The following is a 19,853-nucleotide window of genomic DNA, read 5'->3' as shown; positions in this document are numbered from 1 at the left end:
CCTTGAAATATCATGCTTACTCGGCTCATTGACCAGAGCTGCTCATTTCACATTCCTTCTGCGCAAACTCCTAAACAATTATATTTGCAGGTCAAAAGTAATGACTTGTATTATCCATCAGATGGCGCCATTACGAAACACCAACGCAGTATCTGTGCGGTGTCGATACAGGTAGTGAGTGTGCCATGCACTCACCGAGGCCTCATTTACCCCTCACTGCCTTCTGTGGCTTCTAATTGCCGGAATTACATCTGTGGAGGTGCTTGTGGGGCCGAGTGGCACCATCTTGTTCACTTTTGGGCTCCTGCAGCAAAGAAGTTTAGCGCCATGCGAGTGGAGTGTTGCCTCAGGCTGCTTCACAGGAGCCGCCAGCTGCCATGCCATCCAATTTCAGACCATTCCCTCTTAAAAAATAAAAAAAACAACAACATTTGAAGTGGAAAATCACACCTGATGGCCCACTAGGCGGCTTTCAAGCCCCTCGACGCTCACATGGAAGTCATTGTACAAATCATTTATGTGAAGAAAAAAGGCTTATGGTAAAAAAGAAAAAACACTTTCTTCTTATTCTTCACCCGGCAGAGACACGCCAGGACTGACGGGAACTTGGAAGGAGCGAGACGTGTAGGGAGGAGGGTGAGGGCGAGGAGGGAAGAGGGAAGAGGGAAGCTGCGCTAATTTGCCTGCACTCTTCTGGAGATGGAGAGGAGAAGCAGTTCATAAAAACACTATTTTAAGATGGCTGCCATCCTGATGACATTGTGCACAAGCTAAGTAGTCGTTATTTCAATGTGCCCAATTTTCGGTTGATTGTAAATTTTGTGTCTTGTATGGACGTTTGATCGCTGGATAAATATAATTTTCTTTTCAAAACCTCAATGTCGGGCAGTAGAAAAGCTGACTGCTCGCATGGATTTGATAGTGAATTAATAACTAGTTCAGTGAGCGTGTGGCAAAATTAGTAGCTGTGTTGACACTGCACTGATACTGTGTTGCTGTGTAATTCGCCATTATAAAAAAAACTTTTCCAATTCCATCCTTCCATCCATTTTCTACCGCTTGTCCCTTTCGGGCAAAACAACAATTTTTACAAAGAAAACAAAAACATTTTCTTCAAACAAATAAAGGATTCGCAAGTTAAAAACAAAACAAAAAATTTCAATTAAAAAAATGATTTGTAAGTAAAAAAAAGTTTTTTGCAAGTAAAAAAAATAAAACGCCCTTATAAAAAATACTTTTTCCAATTAAAAGAAACAATATTCTTCAAGTAAAATAAAACCATTTTTCAAACAAAAACAATTCACAAGTAAAAAAAACAAACACAATTTTTTCAATTAAAAAAACTATTTGAAAGTAAAAAAAAATATATGTATTTTTCCGTAATCAAAAATTTGATTCGCAAGTAAAAGAACAATGTTCTTCAATTAAAAAAAAACGATTGCAAGTAAAAAAAAAAACATGTATTCAATTAAAAGAACAATTCTGCAAGTAAAATAATATTTGCAAGTAAAAAAAAACTATTTTCTTCATGTCAAAATTTTTTTCTGCAAGTAAAAAAATGATTCGCCATTATAAAAACTACTTTTTCAATTTAAAAAACAATTTGTAAGTAAAACACATATATATATTCAGGTAAAAAAAACAATTTTCTTCAATTAAAAAAAGTTGCATTTTTCTTCCTCAATCAAAAAAAATATTCACAAGTCTAAGAAAACATTTTTTTTCAATTAAAAAAACAATTTTTCTGCAATTAAATAAACAATTTGTAGGTCTAAGAAAACATTTTTTTTCAATTAAAAAAACAATTTTTCTGCAATTAAATAAACAATTTGTAGGTGCAAAAACAATTTCCTTCAAACTAAAACGGTATGATCCACACATTTTCACTCAGAGCATCTTAGTTTGTCACTTTACAACGACAGGTGGTACTGCCGAGTCAATTTAAAGCCCTCAGAATTTATTTGCACATGGTGCCGTCCGCCAAAATTAACAAGAAGCAAGGGGAGGAGTAAAATGGCAGACAGAATGCAGGGGAAACAAGCTCAACCAGTAAGTTAACCTATAAGTTTTTATTTGAAAATATATATATATATTTTTTTGACCAATTTTTTTTTTTTACTTGCGAATCGTTGGGCGTGAGTTTAAAAAAAAGGTGTGATTCTGGAGTTTTGGCCGTAATTTCACTTCATAGTGCGCGGCCACACGCTTGATTCCCGCGCGGCGACGATGGTGGGAGCGCCTCCTTGTGCACCATGTCCTCCTGCCGTGGTAACAGGAAGTGATGGCTGTCCTCGGGGGATGTCTGCCCGCTAAGTGCTAAACGAGCAAAGCAGAGCAATCACACCTTGGCCTGTGTGTGTGTGTGTGTGTGTGTGTGTGTGTGTGTGTGTGTGTGTGTGTGTGTGTGTGTGTGTGTGTTGTATTTCTACCCTACTTGAGACATCAACAAAGAAAGTACCTTCCATATGAGGAGGTGTGAACAAGTTAGGACATAAATCGTGGTCCCAATACAGAAAACCATTGCATCTAATAGAGAATGTCTCATTTGCACACCTGGTGGTGAAATCTATCAAAATGAGGGTGGTCCCAAAAAGGAGGGTTTTTTCAAATTGACTGTGTGTCGGTTTTAAAAGTGCTCCCCCTCTGGTCAACATATGAAATAACAAGTGTGTGTAAGAAATTGAAATGCGCTCCCTTTGGCTAAAACACTTTTTTTTAAAAATAAATAAATATGTATATAGAGACATACTGTAATAACTTGAAGTAAATAATGAAGATTAATAACCAATTACAAAACAAAAAATAATATAAAAAATTTAATTAACTAAAAGGAGTCTTTTTCTCACAATGTGTCGACTTCTTTCTTATAAAATTGGGAACGATTTCTCATATTATTTCTGTTTCTGTAATATTGCAATATTTTCTCGTAAAATTATGACTTTTTTATGTAAAATTATGACTTTTTAATGCAAAATGGTGACATTTCTAAATATTGCCCAATTTTTTTGTTGTTCTTGTAAAACTGTGACATTTTTGGAGTAAAATTATGACTTTTGTCATAATTTTGCCAAGTAAAATTCTAATTATTATTATAACATTGCAGCTGAGATGGGCTCCAGCGCCCCCCGCCACCCCAAAAGGCACAAGCGGTAGAAAATGGATGGATGGATGGATTATAACATTGCCCAAATTTTTAAGCTTTCTCATAAAATTGAGACTTTTGTCGAGTAAAATCACAACTCTTTTCATAAAATTGCCAAAGTGTAAAGCTTTTCTTGTAAAACTGCGTCTGTTATTGAGTAAAATTCCAACTTTTATCACAATATTGCACAAATGTTCAGTTTGTCTTGTAACATTTTGACTTGCGTTGAGTAAAACTATGACTTTTATTATAATACTGCCAACATTCTAAGTTTTTCTTGTAAAATTGTGACCTTTTTCTTGTGAAATTCCAACTAATTTTTCACAACAAGTTTTTTTTAATATTTGCATAGTATGTATATATCATTAATGTTGTAAATGCACATCTTTATATATCTAGAAAGGGTGGTCCTACAGAGATAGGCTTTTTTCAGAGGTCTCAAGAAGGTAACAAATACGAGAATATGTGCATGTGTGTGTGTGTGTGTGTGTGTGTGTGTGTGTGTGTGTGTGTGTGTGTGTGTGTGTGTGTGTGTGTGTGTGTGTGTGTGTGTCACTGCAGGTGATCTGTCTGCTCTGAAGGACATGGACCCTCAGACTGAACACCATGTGATGATGATGATGATGAGTTCATATTTGCTAAGACGCTGTGTGTCAATTAGTCGCTCGTTAGTCTCATTTGGCGTGCGTGTTTGTGCGGCTGTGATGCTGAAGACAAGCGTCGTGTTAATAAAAAACAAAGATGGCGGCGATATTTATGCGCGCCAAAAGACGTGCGGGGGAGCACTACACCCCTTGCCCCTCCCCCTTTTCAAAGTGAGGTCCCGCCCCCTCACCCACTCCCACTTCATTAACCAAATGGAATTGATTTCATTCAATCAGGGAGGAAATCTTGTTTGTGACGGTGTCGTGTTTGGCGTGTGTCACATGACCCCCAGCACTTCTTGTGTGGCGCCCCAGGCCCCCATCGCCCCCCCCCCCCCAACCCCCCCACGCTTCCCTCCCCCCGGGGGAACACGAGCCAATGAATTACAGATGAGATCATTGTTACAGGATCATAACAGTTGTCTAATTGCCAATTTCTCTTTTTAATTGAATTTGGTGGAGTGAGGAGGACTGAGATGGGATTCCTGCCAGTGTGTGTGTGTGTGTGTGCGTGTGTGTGTGTGTGTGTGTGTGTGTGTGTGTGTGTGTGTGTGTGTGTGTGTGTGTGTGTGTGTGTGTGTGTGTGTGTGTGTGTGTGTGGCTTGTGACCGGGCTGGACTCCCACGTGAGGGGAAAGAGGGCTGCGACAAGTTCTTGTTCAACAGGCGTTTTGGAATTTCATGACTTTTTTGGCCTCGTTCACACTGCAGGTGTTCTCAGGTGGAATTATTTCCCATTCTTGCTTGATGTACAGCTTAAGTTGTTCAACAGTTCGGGGTCTCCGTTGTGGTATTTTAGGCTTCATATTGCGCCACACATTTTCAATGGGAGACAGGTCTGGACTACAGGCAGGCCAGTCTAGTACCCAAACTCTTTTACTGTTGTAACACGTTGGCTTGGCATTGTCTTGCTGAAATAAGCAGGGGCGTCCATGCTAAAGTTGCTTGGATGGCAACATATGTTGCTCCAAAACCTGTATGTACCTTTCAGCAATAATGGTGCCTTCACAGATGTGTAAGTTACCCATGTCTTGGGCACAAATACACCCCCATACCATCACAGATGCTGGCTTCTGAACTTTGCGCCTATAACAATCCGGATGGTTCTTTTCCTCTTTGTTTCAGAGTACACGACATCCAGAGTTTCCAAAAACAATTTGAAATGTGGACTCATCAGACCACAGAACACTTTTCCACTTTTCCACTTTGTATCAGTCCATTTCAGATGAGCTCGCGCCCAGCGAAGCCGGCGGCGTTTCTGGGTGTTGTTGATAAATGGCTTTCGTTTTGCGTAGTAGAGTTTACTTGCACTTACAGATGTAGCGGCAACCTGTAGTTACTGACAGTGGTTTTCTGAAGTGTTCCTGAGCCCATGTGGTGATATCCTTTACACACTGATGTTGCTTTTTGATGCAGTACCGCCTGAGGGATCGAAGGTCCGTAATATCATCGCTTACGTGCAGTGATTTCTCCAGATTCTCTGAACCTTTTGATGATATTACAGACCGTAGATGGTGAAATCCTTAAATGCCTTGCAATAGCTGGTTGAGAAATGTTGTTCTTAAACTGTTCAACAATTTGCTCACACATTTGTTCACAAAGTGGTGACCCTCGCCCCATCCTTGTTTGTGAATGACTGAGCATTTCATGGAAGCTGATTGGCACCCACCTGTTCACAATTAGCCTGTTCACCTGTGGGATGTTCCAAATAAGTGTTTGATGAGCATTCCTCAACTTTCTCAGTCTTTTTTGCCACTTGTGCCAGCTTTTTTGAAACATGTTGCAGGCATCAAATTCCAAATGAGCTAATATTTGCTAAAAATAACAAAGTTTTCCAGTTCAAACGTTAAGTATCTTGTCTTTGCAGTCTATTCAATTGAATATAGGTTGAAAAGGATTTGCAAATCATTGTATTCTGTTTTAATTTACCATTTACACAGCATGCCAACTTCACTGGTTTTGGGTTTTGTACACGCGATGTGTCCTCAGGTCAAATTCGTCCCACCAGAAGGTCGTCACAAAGCGATAAGCGTCATGATTATTCACCAAAATAGACGGTTAAAAGAACATCTGTGACAAAAGAGCAGAAAACAGGTGAAAATAAAATGTTTTAGGAACTCACGTGAAAGTTCCACCACTCTGTCTCTGACTGCTCTCCCGCAGACGTGCTCTCCAGAGATCTGGTTTCCAATCACATAATCCAGATGTTAGTCTGACTTTGCAAAAACCGAACAGGATCTGATTAAAGTGTTTCCATGGGCTGTAGGAGGCTTATTTACACCCAACTATTTGAGAAATCAGACTAATTTAGAGCATGGACACTCGCTCACTCACTCACTCACTCACTCACTCACTCACTCACTCACTCACTCACTCACTCACTCACTCACTCACTCACTCACTCACTCACTCACTCACTCAGTCTCTCTCCTTTCACTCTCACTCTCATTTACTCACTCACACACTCTCTCTTTCACTCACACACTAGCTCATTCTTTCTCTCTTTCTCTTTTACTCACTCACACACACACACTCAATCACACACTCTCTCACTTTCACTCAAATATTAAATTTCTCTTTATTTTTCATTCTCTCTCTCTCTCTCTCTCTCTCTCTCTCTCTCTCTCTCTCTGTCTCTTTCACTCAAACACTAAATTATTATTTCTTTCTCTTTCACTCACTTACTCTCTCTCACTCTCTCTCACTAACTCACTCACTCACATTCTCTCCCTCTCCCTCCCTTTCACTCACTCATTCACTCACACAATCACTCAAACACACTCACTCACTCACTCACTCACTCACTCACTCACTCACTCACTCACTCACTCACTCACTCACTCACTCACTCACTCACTCACTCACTCACTCTCATTCTTTTCCTCTCTCTCTCGCTCTCTCACACACACACACTCTCTTTCTTTCTCTCTCCCATTCACTCACTCGCTCACACGCTCGCTCTCTTTCACTCAAACATTAAATTACTCTTTCTTTCTTTTTCATTCATTCATTGTCTCGCTGTTTCACTCAAGCACTAAGTTACTCTTTCTCTTTCACTCACACACACTCTCTCTCTCTCGTTCTCTCTCCCATTCACTCCCTCGCTCACACGCTCGCTCTCTTTCACTCAAACATTAAATTACTCATTCTTTCTTTTTCATTCATTCACTCTCTCGCTCTTTCACTCAAACACTAAGTTACTCTTTCTCTTTCACTCACACACACTCTCTCTCTCGTTCTCTGTCCCATTCACTCACTCACTCACATTGTCTCCCTCCCTCTCGCTCTCACTCACACACACACTCTCTCTCTCTTTCTCTCTCCCATTCACTCACTCGCTCACACGCTCGCTCTCTTTCACTCAAACATTAAATTACTCTTTCTTTCTTTTTCATGCATTCACTCTCTCACTCTTTCACTCAAGCACTAAGTTACTCTTTCTCTTTCACTCACACACACTCTCTCTCTCGTTCTCTCTCCCATTCACTCACTCGCTCACACGCTCGCTCTCTTTCACTCAAACATTAAATTACTCTTTCTTTCTTTTTCATTCATTCACTCCCTCGCTCTTTCACTCAAGCACTAAGTTACTCCTTCTCTTTCACTCACACACACTCTCTCTCTCGTTCTCTCTCCCATTCACTCACTCGCTCACACGCTCGCTCTCTTTCACTCAAACATTAAATTACTCATTCTTTCTTTTTCATTCATTCACTCCCTCGCTCTTTCACTCAAGCACTAAGTTACTCTTTCTCTTTCCCTCACACACACTCTCTCTCTCCTTCTCTCTCCCATTCACTCACTCACTCACTCACTCACTCACTCACTCACTCACATTGTCTTCCTCTCTCCCGCTCTCACTCACACACTCTCTCTTTCTTTCTCTCTCCCATTCGCTCAAACGCTCGCTCTCTTTCACTCAAACATTAAATTACTCTTTCTTTCTTTTTCATTCACTCACTCTCTCTCTCTTTCACTCAAACACTAATTTTCTCTTTCGCTCACTCACTCACTCACTCACTCACTCACTCACTCACTCACTCACTCACTCACTCACTCACTCACTCACTCTCTTTTTCTCTCTCACTGACTCACTCACTCACTCACTCACTCACATTTTCTCCCTCTATCTCGCTCTCAATCACTCATTCACTCACACAATCACTCACTTAAACAAAAACACACTCACTTTTTCACTCACTCACTCACTCACTCACTCACTCACTCACTCACTCACTCACTCACTCACTCACTCACTCACTCACTCACTCTGTCTCTTTCTCACTCAGTGACTGACTCACACACTAACTCTCTCTCTCTTTCTCTCTCTCACTGACTCACTCACACACACTCTCTCTCTCTCTAACTCTCTCTCTCTCGCTCTCTCTCTCTCGTAGCGAGCGAGCGGTGGAATCCATGGGACTCTTCAGGCATGTGGTGCTCGTCATTCCGACTGCGAAGAAAACATAACTCCGCCAAGACTGACCCTCCCTCCCCAGGACCGACTGACTGACCAATCACAGGCCGCCGCTCGCCCCTGCCCCCTTCCTCAGCTCTCTCTCTTTCTTCCATCCCGACTGGCTCGTTCCTCCGCGTTCCACCACAGCATCCTCATCCTCATCCTCATCCTCCTCCTCACACCTTCTGGTCCTAGGAGAACTTGTAGCTGGGGAGCGACGTTGAGAGGATAGAAGTGTGACAGGCGACACTCCACAGGGAGCCCACAGCATCAACTGTGAGTACAGCGGCTCTTTTTAACACTTCACACACACACACACACACACACACACACACACACACACACACACACACACACACACACACACACACACACACACACACACACACACACACACACACACACACACACACACACACAGAGCCAACAATCAAACGAGTGAAGAATATTGTAGTTTCAAAGTAGCTGAGAAAAAGGCTGTGTGTCTGGGCTGTGTCCCCTCATCTCTACTTTCTTGTCTAAGGGTTTTATTTACTTTTTTCTGGTCAGTTCCTGCTCATGTTGACGTCCTACTGTCAAGTATGAGCATGTGTGTGTGTGTGTGTGTGTGTGTGTGTGTGTGTGTGTGTGTGTGTGTGTGTGTGTGTGTGTGTGTGTGTGTGTGTGTAGGTGGCTCCACACTTGACAAAACAAACATTGTCTTTTCATGATGAGCTCAACTGTTTGTTTCATTTAGATAATTTTTTTGTCTTTGATTGTCAAACTGAAAGTCTTCAGTGCAATGTTAACATTAGACACACACACACACACACACACACGCGCGTGTGTGTACGTGTATATGTATGTGTATGTGTATGTCTATGTGAATGTGTATGTGTCTTAGGGCCGGACAATTAATGGACTTTTAAATCTCGTTTTCGATTTGGGCTTCTCCTGATCATAAAAATATTGGAAAAACACGATTAATGGGCCGCGCAATGTGCATGCAAATTCCTGAGCTTCAAAAAAACCCCGAGCACGTCTACTGGAAGTTTGGGATCTCACCATGGTTACTACTTTTTTCGCTAAAATGTCTAATCAATAATCACTAAACTCAATTAAAAAAAGTACAACCATATGATTTCTACGTTTTGTTCCGTTTCTGTCTTTTTTTGTTTGGTTTTGTATTTTACATAATATTTCTTTACTGCTTTCTTCCTACTTCCTTCCTTCCAAGTGTTGAGACACACCTGTTGCCACCTGGCAATTAGTCATGTTTCCTAAAGTCCACCTTTGTGGGCTTTTTATTCTCTGTAAACCGTTCTCCATTTTTCTCCTATTTGAACTATTTCCACTGTTAAGTCTTTTTACAGTGGTCCTTTTTTTAATCCAAAGTATACTGTAGATCTCAGATTGGACCCGAGTAACCCTCTCATCCTTCAGCCCAAAAACACTTGACTGATTTTAAAGCTAAAATATGCATGACATTGTACATGTTTGGTGTATGAATGAATTAATGAATGAATGGTTGGTGTATGAATAAATGTTTAGTGTATAGATAATAAATGATTGCCGTCTGAATCAATGAATGTTTGGTGTATGAATCAAGAAATGTTTGGCTTATGAATGAATGAATGGTTGGTGTATGAATGAATGAATGAATGGTTGGCGTATGAAGAATTGCTTAGTGTACAATGAATAAATGATTGGTGTGTGAATCAATTCATGTTTGGTGTATGAATGAATGAATAGTTGTACAAATGTGAATGGATGTCTGGTGTGTAAATTAATGAATGTTTGGTGTATGCATGGATGAATGAATGGATGGTGTATGAATACATGTTTAGTGTATGATTAATAAATGATTGGCATCTGAATCAATGAATGTCTAGTGTATGAATGGATTAATGTTTGGTGTATGAATCAACATGTTTGGTTTATGAATGAATGGTTGGTTGGTGTATGAATGAATGAATGGATGGTTGGCGTATGAATAAATGTTTAGTGTACAATAAATAAATGATTGGTGTGTGAATCAATGAATGTTTGGTGTATAAATGAATTAATAGTTGTTTTATAAATGTGAATCAATGTTTAGTGTATAAATGAATGAATGACTGGTGTGTAAATTAATGAATGTTTGGTGGATTAATGAATGAATGAATGGGTGGTGTATGAATGTAGGACTGTGTGGTGTATGAGTGAACCATTGTTTTGCCTTATGAAAATGAATGATTGCTTGGGGTGGGATGATTAAATGTTTGGTGTATGAATATTAATGGATGTTTGGTGTATGGATGAATGACTGTTTGGTGTATGAATGAATTAATGAATGAATGAATGGTTAGTGTATGAATACATGTTTAGTGTATAGATTAGTAAATGATTGGAGTCTGCATCAATGAATGTTTGGTGTATGAATCAACAAAAGTTTGGTTCATGAATGAATTAATGATTGGTGTATGAATGAATGAATAATTGGTCTACAAATATGAATGGATGTCTGGTGTGTAAATTAATGAATGTTTGGTGGATGAATGGATGAATGAATGGGTGATGTATTAATACATGTTTAGTGTATAGATTAATAAATGATTGGCGTCTGAATCAATTAATGTTTGGTGTATGAATGAATGAATTTTTGGTGTATGAATCAACAAATGTTTGGTTTATAAATGAATGAATGGTTGGTGTATGAATGAATGAATGAATGGATGGTTGGCGTATGAATAAATGTTTAGTGTACAATGAATAAATGGTTGGTGTGTGAATCAATGAATGTTTGGTGCATGAATGAATGAATAGTTAGCCTATAAATGTGAATGAATGTTTAGTGTATAAATGAATAGATGACAGGTGTGTAAATTATTGAATGTGTGGTGTATGAATTGATGCATGAATGGGTGGTGTATGAATGTGGATGAATAATTAGTGTATGAATGTGAATGAAGGTTTGGTGTGTGAATAAATTAATGATTGGTGTATGAATGTGAATGAATGTTTGGTGTGTGAATCAATGATTGTTTGGTGTATGAATGTAGGACTGTTTGGTGTATGAATGAACCATGTTTTTGCTTTATGAAAATGAATGAATGTTTGGGGTGTGGATGATTAAATGTTTGGTGTATGAATATTAATGCATGTTTTGTGTATGGATTAATTCATGTTTGGTGTATGAATGAATGATTAAATGAATGGTTGGTGTATGAATACATGTTTAGTGTATACATTAATAAATTATTGGAGTCTGAATCAATGAATGTTTGGTGTATGAATGTTTGGTGTATGAATCAACCAATGTTTGGTTTATGAATGAATGAATGGTTGGAGTATGAATGAATGAATGAATGGTTGGCATATGACTAAATGTTTAGTGTACAATGCATAAGTGATTGGTGTGTGAATAAATGAATGTTTGGTGTATGAATTAATGAATAGTTGGTGTATACATGTGAATTAATGTTTAGTGTATAAATTAATAGATGACTGGTGTGTAAATTGATGAATGTTTGGTGCATGAATGGATGACTGAATGGGTGGTGTATGAATGTGGATGAATAATTGGTGTATGACTGTGAATGAATGTTTGGTGTATGAATGAATTAATGATTGGTGTATGAATGTGAATGAATGTTTGGTGTGTGAATTAATGATTGTTTGGTGCATGAATGTAGGACTGTTTGGTGTATAAATGAACTATTTTTCTGCTGTATGAAAATGAATAAATGTTTGGTGTGTGGATGATTAAATGTTTGATGTATGGATGAATGAAAGTTTGGTGTAAGAATGTGAGTGAATGTTTGGTGTCTGAATGTGAATTGATATTTGGTGTATGAATATCAATCAATCAATCAATGTTTATTTATATAGCCCTAAATCACAAGTGTCTCAAAGGGCTGTATGAATGAATGTTTGGTGTATGAATATGAATGAATGTTTGGTGTATGGATGAATGAATGTTTGGTGTCTGAATGTGAATTGATGTTTGGTGTATGAATGAATAAAAGTTTGGTGTATGAATGTGAGTGAATGTTTTGGTGTCTGAATGTGAATTGATATTTGGTGTATGAATATGAATGAATGTTTGGTGTATGAATATGAATGAATGTTTGGTGTATGGATGAATGAATGTTTGGTGCCTGAATGTGAATTGATGTTTGGTGTATGAATGAATAAATGTTTGGTGCATGGATGTGAATGAATGTTTGGTGTATGGATGTGAATGAATGTTTGGTGTAGGAATGTAAATGGATGCTCAATGTATGAATGTGAATAAATGAATGAATGAATGAATGAATACATTGTTGGTGTATGAATAAAAATAAATGTTTGGTGTATGCATGTCAATGAATGCTTGGTGTATGAATATGAATGAATGTTTGGTGTATTAACGAATTAATGTTTGGTTCATGAATGTGAATGAATCTTTTGTGTGTGAATGAATGAATGTTTTGTGTGTGAACTAATGGTTGGTGTGTGAATGAATTAATGTTTGGTGTATGAATGAATGATGGTTTGATGTATGAATGAATGTTTGGTGTAGGAATATGAATGAATGTTTGGTGTGTTATTGTGAATGAATGTTTGGTGTGTGTGATTGAATGAATGAATGTTTGGTGTATGAACCCTAATGAATGTTTGATGTATGAATGAATATTGTGTTTGATGTATGAATATTGTAATGTTTGGTGAATAAATTAATATTTTGTTTGGTGTATGAAAATAGGATTGTTTGGTGTGTGAAAAAATTTGAGTTTTGGTGTCCAAATTAATTAATGAATGTTTGGTGTATAAATATGAATAAATACATGTTTGTTGTATGAATGTGAATATTTTTTAGTGTATAAATAAATGAATGAATGGTGTGTGAGTTAATGAATGTTTGGTGTTTGAATGCATGAATATTTGGTGTATGAATGTATAGAAGTTTAATGTATGAATGAATGATTTGTTGCTGTAAGAATGCATGAATTGTTATTTTGTGTATGAATTTGAATATTTTTTTGGTGTATGAAAGTGAATTAATGTTTGCTGTATAAAAGAATGTTTAGTGTATGAATGAATTAATATTTGGTGTATGGATAACTGAATGTTTGGTTTATCAGTGAATGAATATTTGGTGTATGGATGTATGTTTGGTGTATGTGAATGAATATTTGGTGTATGAACGTATGAATGTTTAGTGTATGAATGAATTAATGTTTGGTGTATAAATGTGTAGGAATGAATGAATGTTTGGTGTATGAATCTGTAGGAATTTTAATGAATGTTTGGTGTATAAATGTTTGGTGTATGAATTTTTTTTTTTTCCTGTGCAAATGAATGTTTGGTGTATGAATGTGAATGAATGTTTGTTTTGTGAATTAATAAATATTTGGTTTATGGATTAATATTTTTTTGGTGTATTAATGTGAATGAATGTTTGGTGTATGAATTAATGAATGTTTGGTGTATGAATGAATGAACATGTGTTGTATGATAAATTAATGTTTATGGTATAAAAATTGTGAATGAATGTTTGGTGTATGAATGAATGAATATTTGGTGCATGGATGAATGAACGTTTGGTGTATGGATGAATTAATGTTTGGTGTATAAATGAATGAATGAATGAATGAATGAATGGTTGGTGGATTAATGAATGAATGTTTGATGCATGAATGTGAATTAATATTTGACGTATGCATTATAATGAATATTCGGTGTAGACATATTAAATGTTTGGTGTATGAATGTGAATGAATGTTTGTTGTATGAATGCATGAATATTTGGTGTATGAATGAATAAATGAATGTTTGGTGTATGAATGTGAATGAATGTTTGGAGTATGAATGTTAATATGATAAAATGTGCCATCAACATGAATTATTAATAACTTAAAAGATACTTTATTCGTCTTGTCATTTATATCGTCCACATTGCTTGACCCCTGCTCCTCCACGTGCATTCTCAGAATAGATGAGGCATAACATGCTGTTATGTAAATGTGAATGATAAAATACAAACAATGAATTTAATGCAATGGTACATAGGTTCTTTGCCAAAAGGTATTTTTAGCTATATGAATGTGATTATTATTATTCTTTAAGATCTTCTAGAACCTCCTGGATTGACAAAGCAAACTGTTAGTTTTTGTGGTGTTGTTGACATCTGCTTCCTCACACGTTGTCGTCGTAGAAAAGTCGATAGTCTTTGTTGACGCGCACACATCAACGGCACTGGAAGTCGTGTCAGCGCAGAGGCGAGTTAGTTCGAGCCCGCGCTCGCGTGCTGCCCTATTGATCAGGCGGCGGGTAACCGGCGCCGATCATCAATACAGAACCTTACAAGGCGAGGCCGGGACCCTCGACGCCGTCCCCGAAGGCTCAATTACAGCGCCGTGTTCCGGCCATGAGCTCGGCCTCCGACAAGGTCAACTTTGGTGTCGGCTTCACATCATATTTGAAGGCGTTATCCTCGTCAGTCCGTGCTGACTCAATTAATACCAAGAAAACCCTCATGGGCCTTCTTTTGCCTCCAAATGATGCTAGCTACGAGAAGATGATTGCTATATTTATACATAGTCGAAGTTTCTGTGGTTTATCCGTTATACAGTGCTCAATACTGGGGTAGAGCGGGAAAAAGGTCAGGAAAAAACCCAGAGGCTATTTCATCCCTACAAGCCTGTTTTGCAGGTTTCTCTACTCTTTAGGGGATTTCCCCAGCAAAACAGGCTTGTAGGGATGAAATAGCCTCTGTGTTTTTTCCTGACCTAACGTGTATATGTACATGTATATGTATATATATATATATATATATATATATATATATATATATATATATATATATATATATATATATATATATATATATATATATGTATATATATATATATATATATATATATGTATATATATATATATATATATATATATATATATATATATATATATATATATATATATATATATATATATATATATATGTATATATATATATATATATGTATATATATATATATATATATATATATATATATATATATATGTATATATATATATATATATATATATATATATATATATATATATATATATACATATATATAAATATATATATATATATATATATATATATATATATATATATATATATATATATATATATATATATATATATATATATATATATACATATATATATATATATATATATATATATATATATATATATTAGGGACGGCGTGGCGAAGTTGGTAGAGTGGCTGTGCCAGCAATCGGAGTGTTGCTGGTTACTGGGGTTCAATTCCCACCTTCTACCTTCCTAGTCACGTCCGTTGTGTCCTTGGGCAAGACACTTCACCCTTGCTCCTGATGGCTGCTGGTTAACGCCTTGCATGGCAGCTCCCGCCATCAGTGTGTGAATGTGTGTGTGAATGGGTGAATGTGGAAATACTGTCAAAGCGCTTTGAGTACCTTGAAGGTAGAAAAGCGCTATACAAGTATAACCCATTTATCATTTATCATTTATATATTAGGGCTGAAACAACTAATCGATTAAAATCGATTATAAAAATAGTTGCCGATTAATTTAGTCATCGATTCGTTGGATCTATGCTATGGGCATGCGCAGAGGTATTTGTATTTTTTTAAATGTAAAACTTTTTTTTTTTTTTTAATGAACCTTTATTTATAAACTGCAACATTTACAAACAGCTGAGAAAAAATAATCAAAATAAGTATGGTGCCAGTATGCTGTTTTTTTCCAATAAAATACTGGATAGGATAGAAATGTAGTTTGTCTCTTTTATCCGATTATTAATCGATTAATCGGAGTAATAATCAACAGATTAATCGATTATCAAATTAATCGTTAGTTGCAGCCCTAATATATATATGAATGTATAAACATATGTATATATGTATGTATACTTAATAGGTATATGTAGGTCTATATTATATGTATATGTTTGTGTAAATGTGTATATGTATAAATATATATACATGTTTATGTATATAAATATGTTTATATGTATTTATATATACACTACCGTTCAAAAGTTTGGGGTCACATTGAAATGTCCTTATTTTTCAAGGAAAAGCACTGTACTTTTCAATGAAGATAACTTTAAACTAGTCTTAACTTTAAAGCAATACACTCTATACATTGCTAATGTGGTAAATGACTATTCTAGCTGCAAATGTCTGGTTTTTGGTGCAATATCTACATAGGTGTATAGAGGCCCATTTCCAGCAACAATCACTCCAGTGTTCTAATGGTACAATGTGTTTGCTCATTGGCTCAGAAGGCTAATTGATGATTAGAAAACCCTTGTGCAATCATGTTCACACATCTGAAAACAGTTTAGCTCGTTACAGAAGCTACAAAACTGACCTTCCTTTGAGCAGATTGAGTTTCTGGAGCATCACATTTGTGGGGTCAATTAAACGCTCAAAATGGCCAGAAAAAGAGAACTTTCATCTGAAACTCGACAGTCTATTCTTGTTCTTAGAAATGAAGGCTATTCCACAAAATTGTTTGGGTGACCCCAAACTTTTGAACGGTAGAGTTTATATATATATATATATATATATATATGTATGTATGTATACGTTAGCTCAGGAAAAAACACAGAGGCTATTTCATCCCTACAAGCCTGTTTCACAGGTTTCCCTGCTCTTCAGGGGATTTTATAATGAAATCCCTGAGGAGCAGAGAAAACCTGCTATTTTATGACGTTATGACCTAACGTATATTCCGCTCTACCCCGGTATTGAGCACAGTATAACGGTACGATAAACCACAATAACCTCGACCATGTATGTATGTATGTATGTATGTACGTATGTATGTATGTATGCATGTATGTGTATATACGTTCTATGTATATATCAGTATTGTGGACGCTGCCCAACACCAAGAAGCTGAGAAGGCTTCGGTTTTCAAGAAAATGGGCTTATTTAACACAAACGGACGGGGGAGGGGAAATACATGTAGTCAACTCATCATCCCAGTCGGGGTACTTTTCATCATGCATTTCATCACATTAGCTTTGGTTGCCTGACAACAGACGAAGCATCAATTAGTATAAACAGTACATACATGGAGCATTATGTTTGTGAGAAAGTGGAGTGTGGATCTTACCGCCCGACGGCGTCCCATGCAGAGGCAGAGTGAGCCCAGGTTCAAGCTGCTGCATTTATGGCCCAGGCTGATCAGAACCCAGTTGTCCTCCATTGGTGAATCGACTCAGCAGTCATCATCTCCAGCTGATTGAGGAGGAATGCAGGTATGTACCGCCCCTCAACCACTCTGCAGTGCTGAACCTGGGCACACTTCTTACCTCCGATAAGACGCTGGTCAGCCCGGCCCCATAGAGACACTCCACAGTATGTACTGTATGTGTATATACATTCTATGTATAGTCGAGGTTACTGTGGTTTATCCGTTATAAAGTGCTCAATACCGGGATAGAGCGAAATATACATTAGGTCAGGAAAAAACACAGAGGCTATTTCATCCCTAAAAGCCTGTTTCGCAGGTTTCCCTGCTGTTCAGCTCAAATTCCCCTGAAGAACAGGGAAACCTGCAAAACAGGCTTGTAGAGATGAAATAGCCTCCGTGTTTTTTCTTGACCCTACGTCAGGGGTGGGCAATTAATTTTTACCGGGGGCCGCATGAGCAACCCGAGCACTGCTTGAGGGCCACATCGACAATATTTCAATTAAATTTTGCTCAATATTATTTTTGATATATACCGTAAAATAAATAATAATAATAATAATAATTATAATAATAATTAATAATAATAGTAATACTTCAACATAGTGTGTGTAACAGCATTCCATGACTAATATAAATAAATTAACATTAATAATAAATGACAGTAAAATAAGCACACGTATGACTGAGGAGTCATAGTGTAACTTTGTGTGGTGTTTGAGTTGTCCGACTTTTTGTGTGGCCATAAACGCACCAGTGGTTTAGTGCTATGCGTGTTGGTGACAGATGACAAGTTGGTTTTGGCCTGGTTTGTACGGCAGAAAATGACTAGTTTTTCGAGATTGAAGTGTTTTACTTATGTTTTTGGTGTGGTTATGGCCGAATATAAACAGTTTTGCTCAATAAAGTGATCGATATAATTCCTGGCCTCGAAGCATCTCGATAGACGTTACAATAATTGAACGGTGTTCAATTGAACGGTGTTGACGAACACCGTTAGGGCCGCTTGTTGTCACTGTCACTCAAAGTTGCATTGCAAAATTACATAGAATAAATATGTTTATTTTGTTTAGAATTCAGATGGGATTTGATTTGGTGCGCGGCATATATTTGCTGCGCGCAGCAGACGCTTGAGCAGTGCGCAATTGCGCAGGCACGCACCTTAGAAGGAACGTTGCATGGCAGTCCATGTCTTGTTGGAAACACGCCATTCTTCATCAACTTTTCTCTTTTTAGCGTCTCGGGTGTAAACCGTGCATCACTTGTCGCTGCATGTGCACCTTCACTCGCAGGTTACACACGGACACACGCCCATAAATAATATTTTTCAAAATAAAAGCAGCACAGTTGTATTGCGCGCACGACATAGATGTTTTTTCAACTTTATTTTGTAATTAATGATTGCAGCTGTTCACATTCACTCACAACCACGCACACGCATACGTCCACACGGAAGTAATACAAATAACGATTTTCAAAACAAAAGCAGCACCGTTGTATTGCACACTCGACATAGATACTTTTTAGAATTTATTTTGTCATTTATAATTGGCCTCACGCGGGCCGGACAGGGACGCACAAAGGGCCGGATGCGGCCCGCGGGCCGCAGAATGCCCAGGTCTGCCCTACGTGTATCGGTATGTATGCATGTATATATGTTTATATATATACACTACCGTTCAAAAGTTTGGGGTCACGTTGAAATGTCCTTATTTTTGAAGGAAAAGCACTGTACTTTTCAATGAAGATAACTTTAAACTAGTCTTAACTTTAAAGAAATACACTCTATACATTGCTAATGTGGTAAATGACTATTCTAGCTGCAAATGTCTGAGTTTTGGTGCAATATCTACATAGGTGTATAGAGGCCCATTTCCAGCAACTATCACTCCAGTGTTCTAATGGTACAATGTGTTTGCTCATTGGCTCAGAAGGCTAATTGATGATTAGAAAACCCTTGTGCAATCATGTTCACACATCTGAAAACAGTTTAGCTCGTTACAGAAGCTACAAAACTGACCTTCCTTTGAGCAGATTGAGTTTCTGGAGCATCACATTTGTGGGGTCAATTAAACGCTCAAAATGGCCACAAAAAGAGAACTTTCATCTGAAACTCAACAGTCTATTCTTGTTCTTAGAAATGAAGGCTATTCCACAAAATTGTTTGGGTGACCCCAAACTTTTGAACGGTAGTGTATATGCAACTAATTACTTATTTTTGTAAATAGTTTTTAGAGCAAAGTAACGAGTAGGGCTGCAACTAACAACTAATTTGATAATCGATTAATCTGTCGATTATTACTTCGATTAATCAATTAATAATCGGATAAAAAAGACAAACTACATTTCTATCCTTTCCAGTATTTTATTGAAAAAAAACCCAGCATACTGGCACCATACTGGCACCATACTTATTTTGATTATTGTT

General features: G+C 37.3%; 1 protein-coding gene across 1 annotated transcript in view; it reads left to right on the top strand.

The window, feature by feature from the left end:
* Positions 1–19,853, top strand: part of LOC133652011 (RNA binding protein fox-1 homolog 3-like) — a 1,102,970-nt gene that overhangs the window by 140,481 nt on the left and 942,636 nt on the right. The window contains 1 exon segment of the mRNA XM_062050317.1: positions 8,183–8,520. The gene's annotated coding sequence lies outside the window, so the exon portion shown is untranslated.

Source organism: Entelurus aequoreus, linkage group LG06 (assembly GCF_033978785.1).
Source record: "Entelurus aequoreus isolate RoL-2023_Sb linkage group LG06, RoL_Eaeq_v1.1, whole genome shotgun sequence".
Classification (NCBI taxonomy): Eukaryota; Metazoa; Chordata; class Actinopteri; order Syngnathiformes; family Syngnathidae; genus Entelurus; species Entelurus aequoreus.
Note: the sequence above shows the minus strand (reverse complement) of the source record. Positions and strands in the feature narration are given on the sequence as shown.